This window comes from Polypterus senegalus, chromosome 10, assembly GCF_016835505.1.
Source record: "Polypterus senegalus isolate Bchr_013 chromosome 10, ASM1683550v1, whole genome shotgun sequence".
Classification (NCBI taxonomy): domain Eukaryota; kingdom Metazoa; phylum Chordata; class Cladistia; order Polypteriformes; family Polypteridae; genus Polypterus; species Polypterus senegalus.
The window spans coordinates 126,880,692-126,896,234 of NC_053163.1; positions in this window are offsets into that span (position 1 = coordinate 126,880,692).

Here is a 15,543-nt window from a genome sequence, read left to right on the forward strand (position 1 = left end):
ACTACCAGTGATCAACTCTAGAGGACTGAAAGGGTGTCATCAAGAGGTGTAACAGATTTGGGCAAAAAGCAAGAAAGTGCTTTCACAAGGTCAATATTTTTTTCTGGAAAATCTATACTCTGTTTTTCCAATGGCATGTTCAACATACATCTCTTCAGTGACGGATTAAGAAAGTAGTGGTGTGAATGTCAGAATCTTTTGTCATGAATGGACACCTGAGGACCTTTTGGACTTTGCTGATGCTTGCAATACCACTCCTGGTTGAAAGGGGGCACTGTTACTAACAATATCTTTTCATTTTCCCTCCGTGGTACCAAGATGGCACCCAGTGAGGGCAACTGAGACACATACACAACATCTCAAATGGGCCATATAAATTCAAAAGTTCCCAGAAGGAATGGTTGCATTTGAGAACCAGACCATTTATATGAAGGACATCTGTGACCCTGAATTGCTCGATTGAGCTTTTTCAGTTGAGAAGCCACGTTGGCCTTGTACGCACTTATTACGACTTTTTCTTGTTTTTGCACCTCTGGTTAAGTTCTGTTTTTAGACTCTTACTCTCCTGTTGTTTGGTCCCCAACTATTTCTGAAGACTCATCAGTTTGCTTGTCCCCTGATACTTTATGTGCCACAGAGGACAAAACAACACCATCAGCCAAGTAACTTCTTGCTGTCTGCTTTCTTTTGTTGGGATTTACACCCTCAAATGTCTGTCATTACTTTGCCTAGAAATCCTCTTTTTATTTTTTGTTTTTTATTAATGCCTCTAGTGAAGCACTAATAACCTCACAGGACATACACATGTGCATAATCTAAGACTGTAGAAGAAATTGATGGCTTTAAGCTGTCAATAACACATGCAAAGAACTTCCTGACTCAATTTATTTGGATTAAAAGCCAAACAGCCTGTCTACTGATATCCATTAGTGCATTCTAATCTTCTGCAACTCATGAAAGAATTTAAAAAATTGCATTTTTACTGTCCCATCAAAATGACTAGACAATTAAAACTCCAACACGTTTTCATTGTGGTAGGATCCTGCTGTGTTCATTTGTAGTGCTTATGGAAGACATTGAACTAGACAGCTAAAACAATAATCTTCTATATACTGTGGCTCTTCATGGATAGCATGAACTATTAGCAAGTGTATCTGGTGGTTGTATAAAGAGGATCTCATTGCCAAGTTGCTTTTGCAATAGTCCTACAATAAACCTTTTAAACTGCTCATGGCAGCAGCACTGTCGCAACACCAGGTGTTAATATAATCAGTCCTGCAGCCACAGTGATGCAGAAGTCTAAAAATGTTTGTCAGAATCCAATTTATACAAGGCTAGCAAACCAACCTAGTGACCATTCTAACCATAAACTAGACTAATTTTCCACTTTGTGCACATATCTTCTTCTATCACACTTAATGTAGAATCTGCTTGAGTTTTCATTAGCATTAGAACATTAGAACATTAGGGACAAGAACAGGCCATTCAACCCAATAAAACTCCAGTCCTGTCCACTGTAAAAGAAGTAGCCTCAACACACGATAAAGGTTTGGGGCAGCCACCCGTATATTGTCCCTGGCTACAAAAGGGTAAAGAGAACAACGTTGCTGTGTTTAGGTTGAGGTCCATGACTGAACTGATGACGTTTTGAAAGATGGTGGTTTTATAATCTGTGAACCGGAAGTGATGTCATCTGGCCGGAACTGGAAGTGGCGTTAAATCAGGTAGGTTTTACCTTATTTGGCCTGCAGAGATAACAGAGGTAGGTTTAATGCACCCGCCACCCCCTGGCCTTGCAGGTAATTACCTCCACTTGGTCCACTCAGCTCTTTTCTATTCTAATGTGTGTGACACCACTTATTTTTTCCAAAACAATATCAAGTTGAGTTTTGAAATTCCCAAAAGTCGCACTGCCTATTGCACTACTTGGTACCTTATTCTATGTCTCCATGGTTCTCTGTTTGTGTGAAAGTTATGCTTAACAAGTTTCCAACTGTGTCCCTGTGTTTAAAATAACAGTCTCAATCCACTGGACTATTTCTTTCATAATTTTAAACATTTCAATTATGTCATCTCTTAATCTTCTTTTGCTTATACTGTGTAGGCTCAGCTCTTTTAATCGTTCCTTGTAATTCATCCCCTGAAACCATGGAATCAGCCTAGTCGCTCTTCTCTGGATCTTTTCTAGTACTGCTGTGTCATTTTTGTAGCCTGGAGACCAAAATTGCACACATTACTTTAGATGAGGCCTCACCAGTATGTTATAAAGCTTGAGCAGAACTTCCTCAAACTTGTACTCTACTCATTGCACTATATGACCTAACATTCTGTTAGCTTTCCTAATGACTTCTTAACATTGTTTGGGAGTTGATAACATTGAGTCCTCTATGACTCCTAAATCCTTTTCAAAAAGGGGTACTTTTGATTTTCAGACCTTTAATTGTGCATCCAAACCTAACATTTTTACTTCCTATGTGTAATACTAATTTACTGTATATGTTTGAGCAATTTCTGCACCCAATTACATACATCACCCTGAACTTCCATCTCTTTTAATTTGATGCCCAACCTCACATGTGGCATCTTATCAAATGCTTTCTGAAAGTCAAGATAAATAATATTCTATGCTTCACTTTGATCATATTCTTCTATTTCTTTCTCACATAATTCCAGCATGTTGGTAAACATGACCTCCTTCTTCTGAACCCTAGCAGACTATTTAGTAAGACTCCTGATCTTGCCAAATGTTGCTCAATCTTTCCCTTAATAATTCCTTCCATTAATGTACCTGTGATGCACATTAAGCTTACTGATCTGTGATTTCTTGGATCTACTCGGTCACACTTTTTATATAGAAGGATAATATTTGCCATTTACCAGTCCTCTGGAATTTCCCCAGTGCACAGTGACTTCCTGAAAATAAGGGTCAAGGGTTTATATATGTACCTGCTAACCTCCTTAAGAACTCAAATATTATCTGGTCCTATTGATTTGTTTGGTTTCAATTTAATTCTAAACAGCACTTCTCCCTCAGACAATTTCCAAATCACTCAGTATCTCCTTAGTAGTCCCTGTTACTGCTGGGAGGTTATCCACATTCTCACATGTGAATACCTCAGAAAAATGCAACTTTAGAGTACTGGCAATTTCACTGTCTGTATTTTTGAAATCCCCTTTACTGTTCTCGATACACTCCACCTTCATCTATCTATCTATCTATCTATCTAAACAGATAGTACTGAATGAAATAACAATGATGGATATTACAACACATTCAAATCTTTGAGCAGGTACTGCAATATATTATATAAAGGCTTAATTTCTTATCAGCAATGAAATAATGCCTTGTTGTTGTATCCTCCATTACATCAACCACAATTGTTGCATTCAGCACATGTTATGAGGCTGACAGTAACAATATGTAAAATTAAACCTCTGATATTTGGAAATTGAAGAGTATGATGTCTTTCTCTTCATTCTATTAAACATTGTTAAAAATAAGGATAACTTTAAAAAGTGCAATTTTGTGATTGATTGAATATAGGTCTGCATCTGCCATGTCCAGAGGGTCTTAATAAAAAAAAATCTGTTCAAGTGTTTTGAAAGTCAAGTAAATTAAATCGGGGTTTTGATAGTTTGTTATATTATCTTTTGTACACTAAGATAAGTTACAGCCATAGCAATATACAATACAATACAATTTATTTTTGCATACCTCAAAATCACACAAGGAGTGCCGTAATGGACTTTAACATGCCCTGCCTTTTGACAGCCCCCCAGCCTTGACTCTCTAAAAGGACAAGAGAAAATCCCCCAAAAAAACCCTTGTAGTGAAAAAATGGAAGACAACGTGGGAAAGGCAGCTCAAAGAGAGACCCCTTTAGGGAGTAAATACAGTACAATATACAGATCAGAACACAAGTAATCCTCAATACAGTAGTGCAATAGTAATATTACAAATGCACAGCAAAATTCAACAGTAGATGATATCACGTAATATGATTCAGATTTGTTCACAGAGTCCTGGAGACCTCAGCCATCAAGCTACCTCCCCTTTTTGGCTATTCCACAGCTGAGTCAGTGCTTGGCCAGCTTGTTCAGCTACCAATAAACTTTACCTGTATGCAGAGATAAGGCAAACTGAGTGAGTGCACTACGTCTTATTTTTATTAGCACTCATGACGGCTTGCTTTTCGCTATTAGATTCAAAAATATATGTACACCTGATGATTGTTTGGGCAGGACTTGTTTTTGCAGCCCTTTAGACAGACTACACAATGCAGGGGCGTATACATGTGTGGTTGCCTTTCAATCGCAATTAGTCTTTCAGCAACACAGCACCATAGGGACAAAAACTGTTGGTTTCGAATTTGTCTGATAAGAATTGCGAAGGATGTAAACGCCACAGGTGGGAAAAGTGCAGCCTTTAAAATGTGTGAGAGAGCTGGATACTAGTGTGAGCTTTCAAACGCGTGTGAAGATGTGTCGCCTGACGATCTGAGACAAGACGTGAAGCTTTAGCTCTCTCGAACCCTCATAGTGAGCAGATAGAACTTACATTAAGTGTTGAAGTCATCTTTGCCGTTTTTATAGGTGCTTCGGCGCTTTCTGAATCACCGTCGCTTTAAGTTTCCACCACCCGCTGAGCGATCGACTTTAATTTCTCACTGCCGGTTATTTCTACTAGTCAGCTGCCGGCTTTACCTCAGGTGAACTTGCTCGGGTGCTTTCGAAGGGCTACGTGCCTGTGGGAGACGCCGCCGCTCTCTGCTTCCGCTCGCTGATCCGCTCTTGACTCCTCTGCTTTTGAAAATTTTAGACCCATCTCTAACCTGCCCTTCTTAAGTAAAATTCTAGAGAAGGCAGTCATTTTGCATTTAAATGACCACCTCAATAAACAGGCTACTCTTGATAAATTTCAGTCAGGCTTCAGAACAAATCACATCACAGAAACTGCACTCGTTAAAGTAGTAAATGACTTGCGGGTAAATGCAGACAGAGGCCATTTATCTGTTCTCATCCTCTTAGATCTGAGTGCTGCATTTGACACCATTGATCACAACATTCTTAGAAATCGCCTTAGTCAATGGGTGGGCCTCTCTGGCACAGTCTTAAATTGGTTTGAATCCTACCTGGCAGGTAGAAAATTCTTTGTGAGTTGTGGTAATCACATCTCAAAGACACATGATATCCGATATGGTGTTCCACAAGGCTCTATCCTGGGTCCGCTGTTTTTCTCAATCTAAACTGCTCAAAAAAATTAAAGGAACACTTTGAAACTTTGAAAACACATCAGATCTCAATGGGAAAAAGAAATCCTCCTGGATATCTATACTGATATAGACTGGGTAATGTGTTAGGAACGAAAGGATGCCACATCGTTTGATGGAAATGAAAATGATCAACCTACAGAGTCCTGAATTCAAAGACGCCCCAAAAATCAAAGTGAAAAAATTATGTGGCAGGCTAGTCCATTTTGCCAAAATTTAATTGCAGCAACTCAAAATTGTACGCAGTAGTTTGTATGGCCCTTGTGTTCTTGTATACATGCCTGACAACATCTGTGCATGCTTCTAATGAGATGACAGATGGTGTTGTAGGGGATCTCCTCCCAGATCTCGACCAGGGCATCACTGAGCTCCTGGACAGTCTGAGGTGCAACCTGGTGGCATTGGATGGACCAAAACATAATGTCCCAGAGGTGTTCTATTGGATTTAGGTCAGGAAAGTGTGGTGGCCAGTCAATGGTATCAATTCCTTCATCCTCCAGGAACTGCCTGCATACTCTCACCACATGAGGCCAGAAATTGTTGTGCACCAGGAGCCACTGTACCAGCATAGGGTCTGACAATGGGTCCAAGGATTTCATCCTGATACCTAATGGCAGCCAAGGTGCCTTTGTCAAGCCTGTAGCGGTCTGTGTGACCCTCCATGGATATGCCTCCCCAGACAATCATTAACCCACCACCAAACTGCTCATGCTGAATGATGTTACAGGCAGCATAATGTTCTCCATGGCTTCTCCAGACCCTTTCACTTCTGTCACGTGCTCAGGGTGAACCTGCTCTCATCTGTAAAAAGCACAGGGCACCAGTGGTGCATCTGCCAATTCTGGTATTCTATGGCAAATGCCAATCGAGCTACATGCTGCTGGGCAGTGAGCTCAGGGCCCATTAGAGGACATGGGGCCCTTGGGTCACCCTCATGAAGTCTTTCTGGTTGTTTGGTCAGAGACATTCACACCAGTGGCCTGCTGGAGGTCATTTTGTAGGGCTCTGGCAGTGCTCATCCTGTTCTGCTTTTCCCAAAGGAGCAGATACCGGTCCTGCTAATGGGTTAAGAACCTTCTATGGCCCTGTCTAGCTCTTCTACAGTAACTGCTTGTCTCCTGGAATCTCCTCCATGCCCTTGAGACTGTCCTAGAAGACACAGCAAACCTTCTGGCAATGGTACATATTGATGTGCCATTCTGGAGAAGTTGGACTACCTGTGCAACTTCTGTAGGGTCCAGGTATCACCTCATGGTACCAGTAGTGACACTGACTGTAGCCAAATGGGAAACTAGTGAAGAAACAGAAAAGATGAGGAGGGAAAAATGTCAGTGGCCTCCACCTGTTAAACTATTCCTGTTTTGGGGTCCATCTCATTGTTGCCCCTCTAGTGCATCTGTTGTTAATTTCATTAACACCAAAGCAGGCAAAACTGATTAACAACCTCCTCTGCTACTTAACTGACCAGATCAATATCCCAGAAATTTCATTGACTTGATGCTATACTCTGATTAAAAAGTGTTCCTTTAATCTTTTTGAGCAGTATATATGCTTCTGTTAGGTCAGATTATCTCAGGTTACAACGTGAGCTACCACAGCTATGCTGATGACACACAGCTGTACTTATCAATAGCACCTGATGACTCCGACTCTCTCAATTCACTAACACAATGTCTTACTGGTATTTCTGAATGGATGAATAGTAATTTTCTCAAACTAAATAAAGAGAAAACTGAAATTTTAGTAATTGGCAATAATGGATTCAATGAGGTTATCAGAAATAAACTTGGTGCATTAGGATTAAAAGTTAAGACGGAAGTAAAGAACTTAGGGGTAACCGTTGACTGTAACCTGAATTTTAAATCGCATATTCATCAGACCACTAGGACAGCATTTTTTCACTTAAGAAACATAGCTAAAGTTAGACCTCTTATATCATTGAAAGATGCTGAGAAATTAATTCACGCTTTTGTTTTCAGTCGACTAGATTACTGTAACGCACTCCTCAGGACTACCCAAAAGACATAAATCACTTGCAACGAGTGCAGAATGCAGCTGCTAGAATCCTAACTAGAAAAGAAAATCGAACACATTTCTCCAGTTTTGATGTCACTACACTGGTTGCCTGTGTCATTCAGGATTGACTTTAAAATACTGCTTATGGTTTATAAAGCCTTAAATAATCTCGCTCCATCTTATATATTGGAATGCCTGACACATTATATTCCAAATCGTAACCTCAGATCCTCAAATAAGTGTCTCCTTACAATTCCAAAAGCTAAACTTAAAAGAAGTGGTGAGGTGGCCTTCTGCTGTTATGCACCTAAAATCTGGAATAGCCTGCCAATAGGAATTCGCCAGTCAAATACAGTAGAGCACTTTAAAGAAACTGCTGAAAACACATTACTTTAACATGGCCTTTTTATAACTTCACTTTAACTTAATACTGATACTCTGTATGTTCAATTCTTCATAATAACTATTCATAGTGGCTCTAAAATCCATACTGACCCCTACTCTCTCTTCTGTTTCTTTTTCCGGTTTCTTTGTGGTGGCGGCCTGCGCCACCACCACCTACTCAAAGCATCATGATGCTCCAACATTGATGGACTGAAAGCCAGAAGTCTACGTGACCATCATCATCAAGTCCTTCCATGAAAACCCTAAATACAAAGAGGACTGTTTCATTTATGTTAGGTAGAGAGGGGACTGGGCGGTCTCTTGGTCTGGAATCCCTACAGATTTTATTTTGTTTCTCCAGCTTTTGGAGTTTTTTTTCTGTCCACCCTGGCCATCGGACCTTACTTATTCTATGTTAATTAATGTTGACTTATGTTTATTTTTTATTGTGTCTTCTATTTTTCTATTCTTCATTTTGTAAAGCACTTTGAGCTACATTTTTTTGTATGAAAACGTGCTATATAAATAAATGTTGATTGATTGATGAAAGTAAAAGAATTTTAAAATCAATGTGAAATTTTACAGGAAGGCAATGAAGCTGCTTAAGAGATGGAGTAATGTGTCGTATGTAAGTAATCTGATTTATAATACAGGTAGCTGAGTTCTGCACAAGCTGGAGTTTATGGAGAAGCTTATGTGAGAGACCAAAGAAGAGAGAATTACAATATTCAATGCGGGAAGTGACCAACACGTGAGTAAGGATAGCAGTGCTATTTAGTGTGAGGGAGGTTCACAGGTGTGCAGTGCTACGGAGATGAAAAAAACATTATTGATACGGGATTCAAAAGACAGAGTACTATCAAAGATAACCCCCAAACTCTTAACTTGTCGTGAAGGAGAAACTATTAGATTTTGATAAAGTAGACTTGGATGAAATGAGGAGGACCTCTGTCTTATGGCTATTGAGTTGGAGGAAATTGGAAGAAAACCAAGATTTTATTTCAAGTAGACAATCCTTGAGGCAGGACATAGGAAGTAGTATTGTCTGCATAACAATAAAAATTTATTCCAGATTTCTTAAAAATACCACCTAAACAGAGCCAAGCACCAATCCCTGGTGAACACCACTAGTTATTGGGAGGGACCGTGATCAAGAGTTTTTTATCTGAACAATCTGAGTACAATTAGACAGGTATGAAGTAAAGCAAATAAAAGGGTTATCAGTAATGCCAATGGCAGCTAACCGATTCAACAAAATACTATGTGATACAGTATCAAAGGCTGCACTCAGATCGAGTAGGAGAAGGATTGTTAAAAGTCCAGCATCAGCAGCCATCAATAGGTCATTAGTGACCTTGACCAAGGCTGTTTTGGACAGAAGTTGGTCTGAAATGTCTCAAACAGGTTGTTATCTGTAAGATGAGCATTAACCAGTGTAGCAACTACTTTTTCAAAAATTTTTTAAATCAATTGTAGATTTGATATAGGATGGCAATTATTGAAGTTATTGAGGTTAGCACCAGGTTTCTTTAAAACTGGAGTAATTATAGCTGATTTAAGGGATAAAGGAACAAAAGCAGATCTTAGAGAGGAATGAATAATACCAGTTATAAGTGAAGATAGTGAAGGCAAGCAGGCTTTTACCATTTGAGTAGGCATGGGATCAAGTGGACAAGTGGCAGATCTAGGTTTATGAATAAGATGAGAAATTTCAGTTTCAGTGGGCATTTCAAAAGTAAAAGGAAGATCAGCTGAAATATTAAAATAAGACTTGTATGGTGTATGTATTGAAAATGCTGGTTGTTGATGAATATTGATTTTGTTTTTTAAAAAGGTCAAGAATGCATCACATGTGGCAGTGCAGCGTAAATGAAATGGGATTATATCAGGAGGTGCAAAAAATCTATTAATAGTGGAAAACAAAGCTCTTTTGTTACTATCAGACATGGTTTGTTTAGAGTAATAAGCAGTTTTAGCTGCAGATAATGCATCTTTGTACAGACGAATGTGCACAGTGATTCCAGTTTCTTTATACAGACATTCTAAACGACGGCTATTCAGTTTAAGTGGTTGAAGCTCAGGAGTGAACCAGAGACCAGAGTGTGTAAAGAAAACAGTCTTGGTTTTTAGAGGTGCAAATGTGTCCAAAAGGCTATGAAGTCCATCTTTGTTGTAAGAAACTAATTCATCTGGAGTAGCTAAATCTTCATTACAGGTAAGATTATCAATTGCTGATGTCTAGGGAGAAATATTTATATATTTTATGTTACAATAACACATATAGTGTTGTTGTTTAGGTTTGAATAACAGCATATTAACACAAAATGAAACTCATTTATGGTCAGATATAAAGAAATCAGATGTATTACAATCACTTGGGGCAATGCCAGAGCAGCACTTTTATTCTCTCAGTCACGATCACGATACATACTACTGCCCTAGGGATCTGACACTGTTAGTTTGTATTTGAAACTGGGAGTAACTGTAGATGTGAGTGGTGTTTTGAGGCAATGGAACTGGACATTCTCTAATCTGGAGGGATAAATGCTGACACATAAACACTGGTGAACCTGCCTTCTTTGTATCTCACCGACACTTGACTTTTTTTTATTCAGTTTTATTGAGTGTTCCTGCTCATGCTGAAAAAAAGGTAACTTTTACAAGTCCTATAAATGTACACTGTCTGTTACAGACGCAAACCAAATGTATGTGTGTACTGTATAATATTAACAATAAGAACAGCTCACTACTGAAAATGGCAAATATAGGAGACAGTCAGGATTGAACCGGGGACTCTTGCTTACAAGTCAGCAACTTTTACTGCTACACCACTGAAGCTGTTGTCTTATTCTTGAACCCTTTATTTGATCTTTGGCTTTCAGGCTTCACACGTTATATAGTTTATGCCAACATCTTTTCATTTACTACTAAAATATGAAAAACGTTTCTGTTTAAACAGTGTGTTTACACAGATTATTGTGGAAACAGAAAACACATGAAATGCATGTGTTCCAAATAACAATCTATTATTTCCACTCTAAAACTCCAGCACTTCGCTCCCTGATATAAAGGAAATCAAGGCATGAGCTGGGAGAATGTTGTGCACGTTCTGTGACGGTGGGGGGATGGAATAGCAGGCTGCTTGTCTTTATCGGAACATTTACAGGACAAAAGATGCTGATGGAGAGGTGCGATGAGATTTAAGGTGGGCCAGATCTACGAGTTTTTTTGTAGGCTCTGGTAATTCTAGTGTTAAGCAAATACTACTGGATATATTTATACTGGATGTATAAAGTACTTGACGATAGAATATAAACTCTGAATAAAGAAGTATAGCTCTCTGTCTATACATTTTCCAAATCCAGTTTCACGTCTGCTGAAAATCAAAGCCCATCCCAGCAGTACTGGACACAAGGCTGGGTCCATCTCTGGATGATGTGCCAGGTCATCAAAATAACTGTGTTCATGTTGTGCCAGTTTAAAGTAGCCAGTCAACCTAACCTGCTTGTGTTTGGGATGTGAGAAGAAATGGGAGCACCCAGGGAGGAAAAACCAATGCAAACATTGAGGATGTACGAAACTCCACTGAGACTGAGTGAAACTGGACTTTAAAGCCTTAATAGCATTTTGGTTAAAATGTTAATGAAAATGTTGTTTATATAGCAAAGAAAAAAGTAACTGTAGTGGGTATGACAAAAAATGGGAAATGCATCAGATGAAATGGGAAGTGTGAAGGTTTTCTGGACAACCTTTTAAAAATGTCAGTGATTTGCAATTATTAAGATTATACACTAGATGGCAGTGTCTGCACTTAAAACCAAAATTGCACTTTGCCATACTTGGTTTTAGTCATCTGACATGAATTTATATTTCTTTCTTTTAAACTTAAACAATGTCACTATCATTTTTTATGTTTCTCTGAGGTCTCCTAAATGGCCTCTTTGGTACCTCCACTTCTAGCCCAGTACCAGTTAAATAACACTTCTATTGGACACATCAACACTTTTAACTATTTCTTTCAGTTGCCCATTAACTTTCTCATGAACTCTCCTCACTTAGTTACTTTTGGCTTTTCGTCCCATGCGAATGATGCAGAGGCTAAGACTTTGCACTGGAAAGGACTTTAGTGCTTTGCACTGGAAAGGACTTTATATTACCTTATAGTAATATTGAAGTAACTGTGCTCTCATCTTTTGCATATCTCTTTGGATCAAAGCACCAGCTAAATGTTAGCAATGCACTTAGCAATCCTTTGCTTTACACTTTTGTGTACAACAGCCCTTTATGGTCATTTTGCCATTTCCTTTTTATTTCAAGTTCTCAGTTTGTTCCAGTTCCATATCCTTGATCAGACCCTTACACCTGGAGAAATGTGTGATCCCATGGTTACAATGATCTTAGCTTCTTCTGATTGTCTTTGAAAAGTGTCTTTGAACCCCTGTGAAAGAACACAAACAGAGAGATCAGTGTGGCTGTGATCAACGGACGTGATATATTCTGCAAAAGAATTTGTACATTATTAAAAATAAAGGTTCCAGAACAATTCTTCAGAATAATGCCTGAAGGGAACATTTTTTGGTTTCCAAAAGACCAATCCACATGAAGGTTCCAAAAAGAACCTTTATTTATTTACATCTATAACCATGACTAGATGGTAAGAGATTTATGAAATCCCATGGGTTCCTGATTTTCTTTGGACTCTTCCTGCATACAATAGCATGGGCTGAGTTCAACTTTCCTTAATCTGTTAGTGTCCTGCTAGGTAGCCTAAAATACATCAGAGATTGCAGATTTTTGTGTACATATTTAAAATGTTTTAAAGCACAAAGAACCCTTCCCAGAATAAAATGGTGCTTTGTCAAGCAATGGTTCTACGAAGAACAACACAACCCAGTAAAGAACTATTAATTTTAAGAGTGTATGGTCTTTCATCTTAATGGCTTACCATCTCCCTTGTTTCACCTACGTAAATGGCTGGACACTTCCTACAAGAAACGCAGTAAATAACATTTTTAGACTGGCAAGGGGCCTGTCATTTAACATTGAATTCATCAGAGGCACCAGGTAGAAGGGAATTGTTGGTGACATATTTGCAAGTGACACAGCAGCTCCTGTTACAGCTCAAAGTGCCAGGTGGGGAATGTCGCTCTCCTGTGTGAAGTGAACTCTGGACGAGATGTTTGCATAGGATAGGTGGTCGGTGGAAGGAGATCAAGGGAGGGTCAGGAAAAAAAGCTCCTATGGAAAGATCAATCTGCAAAATGGGGAAAGTTTGTTTGATGATCTGTGTTAGAGATAGAGTGTTGAGGTGGAATGGGAGGACCATCGAGATATGGGTATTATTATTGAGGTTCCCCTTAGAGTGGATCTACTCCTTATTTGATTGAAGGCCTTGTCCACAACATGGGAAGGGTATTATCTATCAATGAGGAAACTTCTCATTCTGTGTGCTTCAGGACAGAAGTCACCCCAAACACTCCAAAGGCAGTGGAGTCTAAGGAACTGAGACATTTTAGTATGTCAGGTATTGAAGGATCTGTACAGAAGGTAACTGTGTGAATAAGTTGGCTTGTAAAACACAGAAGTTTGAAGACCTGGAAAAGTGATAGAAAGACTGATTAACAATGGTAGAGTTGTGGTGGAAACATTGACTGTAAAAGTGACCGATGGATTGAAACTAGTAAAATTATTAATGAATTATCTTAGCTGGCTTCTGAAGGAAGAGGCAGCAGTCTATCATCAATATATATTTTGTACGGGTCCTCTACAAAGCCTAGGTAGAAAGAAATGGAATGTTATTCCACCCAGCCGACAAAGATGTTGGCATAACTAGGTCCCATTCTAGGTCAAGGTTACTTTATTGTCATCATCGTCTGTGTACAGGTACATAGTGAGATGAGACAATGTATCTCCATGAGCTCCATAGACAATATGCAATAAAGTAAAATAAATACAACCATGTAACAGTATAGGGTGAAAAAGATTTAAACCTTCCAGAATAAAGTAATATTGCATGATAAATAAGATATTGTACAAAGGCAGTTTGCAATATTGAACCACATTGAGTGTGTGATAAGTATAAGGTTATCCGAGCAAATAACAGGACTAGAATGTGCCTGTTGTAACAGTAAACAGAAAATAAAGTATAGGTGCTCTTGAAAAAGTCCAAGTGTAATATGATAAGTATATAAAGCATAAAATGAGGTAGTACACTAGATAGACAGTGTGGCTGACGACCGGGGTCCATATATGTTCAGGAGGAGTAGTCATGGACTGTGTAATACCTAGAACGTTAGATGGCAGCCCCCCTGGGTTGGAGCAGTGCCTCAGTTTCTCGCAGGGCTCCATGGGAATTGGAGTTAGGTGCAGCCCTGTTGGGACCTGCAGGCGCCGCTAGTGGGTGCTGCAGCTGGGACTCCTGAGCCCTTATGGGCAGTGTATTTCGCCATGCCTGGAAATGCAGCCAAAACTTGGCAGTCAACCACCTGGAGCACTTCTGGGTGGACTATAAAATGTGCCAGCAGCCACCACTCAATGGCCAGAGTCGGGAGGAGGAGGACGAAGCTTGGAGGAGGAGTGGTGGTGCCAAAGAAAAGTGTTTGTGCTTGTGTTTTGGGTGTTTTGTCTACTTGGGACTGTTTTGTGGCTGTGGGCATCACGGGGAAGACGTGCCCTACAGGTGAAGAAAAATAAAAGGCTTTCTTGGTTTTATACGTGCCTCCAGTGTGAGTCTGTGTCGGATCAGGTGCTTATATAGTGCCTTTGTTACAACAGAAACTAGACATTTTTTAGACATTCATAATTCTGATGGACTGTGGTATGAACCTGTTACTCAGTCTTACAGAAACAAAGCAGAAACTTTGAAACCATTTGCCAAATGGCAGAAGAGAGTAGAGTCCATGTAATGGGTGGGAATGGTCTTTCATAATGTTACTGGCTCTGTTGTAGCAGCGAGTTTGATAAATGCCTTTCAGGGAAGGTAGAGGCGCACCACTAACCTTTTCAGCTGCTCTCACTATCCGCTGTAGTGTGTTGCAGTCTAAAACATTACAGTTCCCGTACCAGACAGTGATGCAGCTAGAGTGCAGACTTTCAATGGTACTCCAATAAAATGTGGTGAGGATTGGTGAGGGGGGTCTTGCTCTGTTCAGTCCAGGCATTTCAGCTCCACTGACCTGGTGAAAAACGTTGTTATCAAAAGGGATAAAACTAAAGAGAAGAACCAGTTCTGCCAGTCTGATGAGGGTGTTCATGGGAGGATCCTGGACTGGACATCTGTTAAATGCCTGTCTGAGGGCAATAAGCACCACTTACATAGCGTCACTACCTCGTAGCCTGAGTGACCCAAACTAGAAGTAAGGCCTGCACAAAATCAATGTGAAGTTTGAACCTTCCTCTCTTGAGAGTTTTAAAGTATTTGAAGATATGAAATTGGCATGATATGAGTGAGTGTAGGTGTGTTCACGAGGGGTACTCTGTCCAGGGCTGGGTACTTAATGGATCCTGCCAAAGGTTGGCTCTTGTTCTCTATAGTTGATTTGAGCTGTTTAAGTAAGCCTGAGTGGGCCATGCAATAGACTGATAATCTGTTCAGGGTTAATTCCTGCTTTATGGCCAAAGCTGCTTTTTAAAGTTTCATCTCCTTCGTCTTTGTAATGATAATGAACAGACAAGACCACAGAGAGAATGTGCAAAATCACCATGGTGGGCACTCACTAAAGTTAACTTGATAAAATACAGAACATGACATCTGTTTTTCTTCAGCTTCCATGACCCTGAGCTGCCTTCTAGTGTAGTCTAAGACTGTCTAATTTTGTAAACAATCAAAGTATGCCATATTTTTGTATATGTTGCCCCCCATCCTTGTTGATTC